The sequence below is a fragment of the Macaca fascicularis genome, chromosome 12 (genome assembly GCF_037993035.2).
Source record: "Macaca fascicularis isolate 582-1 chromosome 12, T2T-MFA8v1.1".
Classification (NCBI taxonomy): domain Eukaryota; kingdom Metazoa; phylum Chordata; class Mammalia; order Primates; family Cercopithecidae; genus Macaca; species Macaca fascicularis.
The window spans coordinates 65,706,703-65,712,702 of record NC_088386.1 but is presented as its reverse complement, the minus strand read 5'-3'; positions in this window follow the sequence as shown (position 1 = coordinate 65,712,702).

Here is a 6,000-nt window from a genome sequence, read left to right as displayed (position 1 = left end):
CCAGGTTTACGCCATTCTCCTGCCTCAGTCTCCCAAGTAGCTGGGACTACAGGCGCCCGCCACCTCGTCCGGCTAGTTTTTTGTATTTTTTAGTAGAGACGGGGTTTCACCATGTTAGCCAGGATGGTCTCGATCTCCTGACCTCGTGATCCGCCCGTCTCGGCCTCCCAAAGTGCTGGGATTACAGGCTTGAGCCACCGTGCCCGGCCATCATGTGCTTTTTCTTTAGACTATTAATAGGGTGAATTGCATTGATTGATTTTCACAGACTGAACTACTTTTGCATTCTCAGGATACACTCCACTTGGTTGTGGTGTAGTATTCTGTTTTTATATTGCTGGATTTGATGTGCTAATAATTTGTTGGGGGGTTTTGTGTCTATGATCATGAGGATATTGACCTGTAGTTTCCTTGTCTTGTTACTGCCTTTGTCCAGTTTTGCTTTCAATGTAATGCTGGCCTCATAAAATGAGTTGGGAAGTATTTCTCTTCTATTTCCTGAAAGAAATTGTTTAGAATTGATTTTTTAAATATTTGATAGACTTACTGAAACTCTGGTTTTTGAAGTTTTTTTTAGTATGGATTCAATTACTTTTGATAATTATAAGACTATTCAGATTATCTACTTTGTCTTGGGTTAGTTTTGGTAACTTCTGTTTTCTGAGGAGCTAGTCTGTTTCATCTACACTGACAAATGTATGTGAATAAGAAACTTATGCTTTAGTCCTGCAGCCATAAGGGAATAAATTCTGCCAACAACCTGAGGAAGTTTGGAATCAGATTCTGCACCTCCCCCCACATCATCCACCACCCCCAAGCTTCTGATGAGGCCACAGCTTCATCCAAGACCCTGAGGGTTAAAACTCGGTAAGGCCCTGAAGTAAAGTAACCAGCTAAGCCATACCCAGGCTTCTGACCCCTGAGATGATAAATGTGTTGTTTTAAGGCACGATTTGTAGTAATCTGTTACACAGCATTTAAGCCACTACTTGTAGTAATCTATTACATGGGGGGAAAAAAAACGGATACGGTACAATCTTTTCCTGTCCTCTACCTGTATAACTATGAAGTAAATTTCTTGTAGACAGCATATAGTTGGTGTGTTTAAACCATTTACATTTAATATAATTTTTGATCAGTTTGGATTTAGTTCTACCATCTTATTATTGGTTTCCTGTTTGTTTCTAAGTTGGATCCTTTTTAAAAATCTATTTGACCATCTCTGCTTTTAATTAGTATTAACAGGAATTAGTTTCGTTTTCCCTGCCTTCTTTTGAGTTAAATGTTTTTTAGTATTCTATTTAAATGTATTTGTTTTCTCACTATATCTGTTTTTCAGTGCTTGCTATAGTGATTACAACTTAAGCAATATTCCACTTGAAGCCGTAAAACACAAGCACACTATGAAACGTTAAGTGTGTGCTAATATTATGAAATGAAAAAAGATATAGTGGAATGAAATGGAATGACATGGAATGGAAGAAACAACTGTTTGGAAAATGTGCATATATTAGAATTGGCTTAGTGTTTTGGCACCAGAGAAAGCAAAGGCTCAGATAGGGCAGGATGGGAAGCTGGAGATTCCTCTTATTCCGTGGGCAAAATATTTGGTAAGACTGTCCTCTCTGTGAACTTGCATATTAACCCAATATCTACCAAGCCTTTAGCTCTTGGGGCAGGAGTCAGCAAACTGTGACTCATGGCCAGTTTAGCCTGTTGTCTGTTTTTGTAAATAAAGTTTTACTGGAACACAGCCATGCCCATTCATTCACATATTGTCTATGGCTGCTTATGTACAAGAGAAGCATTGAGTCGTTGCAAGAGAAACTATATGGCCCTCAAAGCCTAAAATGTTTACTATGTAGCCCTTTAAGAAGTTTGTCAACCCCTGATATAGGCAGTAGTGGGATCTAGGTGATAATGGAGCTAAGAAATGAAAGGAGTCACTCAGTAACCAGGACCTGTACTGTTAAATGAACAAGAAATTAACTTCTAGAGTATTTCAGTTATTATCTACTTTAGAATTTATTTGTTTCAGCAGGTTAGCCTGCCCTACTGTGGCTGATTGATGGCAGGCATGGCCTCAAATCCTCACGCCTCCTTGGGTCTTTTTCCTATGTAACTTTGCAGTGCCTTCCCATTGTAGAAGGGCCTTTCTGTCCCAACTCTCAACTTTAGGTTTTGCCATGTGATTTACCGTGATCACTGGGATAATAGCAAATATAACACAAGCATTGACTTGAGAAAGCACTTGCACATTCTTGCTTTCTCTCTCTTGTTCCTCTGACATTGCCATGAGAACAAGCCCAGACCAACTTGCTGGAGGATGAGTCACATGGAATAGAATGCCCAGCCACCAGCCTCAGACATGTGAGAGAGCCCAACCCAGATCAGCAGAGCCATCCATCCAACCTATAAATTCACAGGGAAAAATAAGTGCTTATTGCCACTGAGATATTGTGGTTGTTACATGAAGCATCATTGTGGCAATAAATAACCGTATATCTTCTAACACATAACAGATATGTGTTACTCATTCTTATTTATAAGCTGAGGTGCTTATCTTATATGAAACTTTTCCAAAATCTTATGAGGTCATTATATTTCCATTGTGCATAGAAAGAAAAAGTCTCAAAAAGGTGAAGTGACTTGACCAAGTTGCCCCAGCTGAAAAATGTCCAAGCTGGGGCTTTAGCTTTGTCTTCACAAATCCAAAGCGTTTTGGCATAGAATTAAAGCAGTCAGTCTAATATATTACTCAAGTATCACATATTCAAATACACAAATGAGCCAGGCAAGTTGTATCAACAGGGAAAGAGACCACTGTCATTGTCAGAGCTGTCAGGGAAGGGGACAGATCGCCAGAACTGGAACGGCGTGCCCCTTCTTGAGGAGCTGCCACAATTCAACTCGGGCCAACTGCTGCCACACAGAGATGGGGCCCAGGTTGCCACATTGCTTGGTTTTTCAAGAGAAGAAATCCAAAATTTATGTAAATTGTTCTGTTTTTAGATGTTAGCTCTGTTTTTAAAAATACAGTGCAAACCAAGCAAAATACATGTGCAATATTTGGCCCATGATTGCCAGCATGTGACCTCTGCCTTGTATTTGCACAACACTTTACAGTTTGACAAGCAGTTTTACACCTATTATGTACTTTCTCCCTCATAAAAGCCCTGTCAAAGCTAGGCACAGTAGTGTGCACCTGCAGTCCCAGCTCCTTGGGAGGCTGAGGCATGATGATCACTAGAGCCTAGGAGTTTGAGACTAGCATGCATAATATAATGAGGCCCTGTCTCTGGGGGGAATAAAAAGCCCTATAAAGACAGAAAAAGTAGATGTTATTAACACTTTTAGAGATGTGGAAACTGAGGCTCATAGAAAGTAAATAACTTGCCCAAGTTCACATAGCCAATTAGTAAGAGTCAAGACCAGCATTCCCAGGCCTTAGAGTTTCTGTACTGTCTTTTTCCTTTTTCTTTTCTTCTTGCAGTATAAGATCATTCAATCTTATTCCTTTTTCACATAATGGTTGAAAGCTTTTCTATGTCTGGGGTAAGAGCAGTAGGGGGTGGCGGTGGAGTCTCCATTATTTCAGAAAGTGATGGTCTAGTCAGATCACCAAGGCTCTGCACTGTAGGCAGATCTTTATTTAAATTAGGAAAATGATTATGGTCGTTCCCCCAAATAGTTTACTTTCTCTGATTATTTTCTTTGTTTCCTCTGTAAGTGAACCATATCTACTTATTTAATTTATAAAAAATCTGCCTGCCCATCCAATAGCCTTAGGCTATGAAAAAAAGAAAACTCATAATTAAAGTATTAATAGAGCTTTAAAAGCAGCAGAAATTATTTTAAAAAAAAAACCCCTAGGCACTAAATCTATACATTAAGCATAAAATTACATTAAGAAATAATTTCCTCCTGGTATCCAATCAAGGTAGCTCAGCAGACGGCAAAGACAATATAACATGCAGCAAACCATCTAATGAATGGCCCTGATGAAAACAAGCATGTAATTTCTGCACAGGAAGCAGTACTGTTTTTACTTCGTTAACTTGCTCTTTAATCATTTAAACAAATTTATATTTGAATGAGGAGAGCCAGAGGGCGGGTAGGAGGCAGGGAAGATGAGTAGATGTCTTTTCACAGTTCACTGCTGGCTCAGAGTATCCACAAACATTTTCAAAGGTCAGGGCATTCCTGGAGTCATCTGTCGCTATTCTGGGGCTCTAGTTTTTCAAATGAGCTCAAGAGGCTGAAGTGAAGGAGACAGTAAGCACAGCGGGGCGGCAGCAGGGACATGCAGGCTCACCCATCCATACCAGGAAGGTATATGTCTTTAAGAGAAAGGCCATTCACAATGACACTTCCACTAATGCTAATGAGATGTTAGACACAACAGCTTATAGACTTACAACAGTCCATAGATTGCCCACATAAAAGAGAAAACACAATTCAGTTGATGCTGAACATAAAATGTGCTTGAGGAATTCCCTTATTGAAGTTTCAGTCTTTTTTCATATTATTTTGACATTTAAAAAAATACATTTTGGGGACCTCTCTCTAAAAAAACTCAGGATTTTTTTTTTAGGACCAAAATTAATAAAGATTACTCTCTCACAATACTGCTGTCATCCTGCCAAGTAAATAAAGTGACTACTCAATAACCAGAAATTGCACCTTGAGTCCTTAGTCATCACCAATCCAAATTCTGTTAGCTATTACCAATTGCTTTGCCTTTTTTTTTTTTTGTAAGAAAGTCATTCAGCACAAAATATTCTAGAAACATAAGAGTGATGTAATAGAGTCCTGAGGAGACATGGCAACTAGACAAGTGATTTTGGGGGGAAAATAGGGGTGTGGATTCTCCACCACTAAAGTCCCAGAGTATGCTGCTTTAGAGACGGAATTCCTGGAAAGATTCCTTTAGCAGAGCTTTAAATTCACCCATCAGAGCAATAACTGGGATGAATGTCCTATTGGAAGCAGCTTAGCATTTTACTAACTCGCTCAACTTTTGTAGTCTTCACACCAGACATTTATAGGTGGTTGCTTTCAGGGAGGTAGAAAGCTGTGTACAGGGCACGTTGCTGAGCCTGGCGTCTGGCCCATCTGTGCCAGTTGGCTGAACACCCAGATTATGTAGAATGGGGAGACAGTAAGGTCAGTCTTCTCCTTCCACAAGCAGGTTTGGGCACCAGAGAAATCCATTAATATTTCTCCTTGAAAGAAACAGACTTGCTAAACGCAGAGAAAATGGAGGACATTGTGGGGACATCCCACATCCCACACTTGCTTTTATAGATATTTTTAGCAAGTGACCAAAGACCAGTATTTAGGATTCCCACAGAGGACTTTCTTGGTTAAAAAATATCTGCCAGATTACTGGGGTAAAAATGGTAGTTTTATTAAATCCTGCCTGTGTCCAATTAAGCCTTTTAGTTCAACACCACTATCCGTTTCACTTTATTCAAACAGACCGAATCTTCAACAGCAATCATTTGAAAATCAAACAGTTGCCTCCTCCAAAATTGCCTTTTCTTTATATCCTTCCCTAATTATTAATGCCACAAACATGTATCAAAGTCCACTCTGAAGTGGTTCTCCCAGGCCTGAGGAGATCACTGAAGAAGACACTGGCCCCACACTGTCGCCAGCTGATGTTAGTCAAGGGAGGAGACTCTTGCGCAAACTGTTTTCACGTTCAACTTCTACTTTCATCCTATGTAGATAACTCAGCATCCTGCTTCTCATTTTTATTAAAAATGTCTGAGTATGAAAGATATAGTCACTGAAAAAAATTAAAAAGTATTGACAGATATGAAGGAAAAGAATAAAGTCATGTGTAATCCTCTCATTCAGAGATAATTATTAAAATATTGGTGGGTTGTGGGGGAGACTCTTTCCAGAACGTTTTAAATGTATGTATATACCCAATTATACCTACTATTTTGTAAAGTTTATCGGTGGAGACAAGTTTAAGAGAGAACAAAGAGA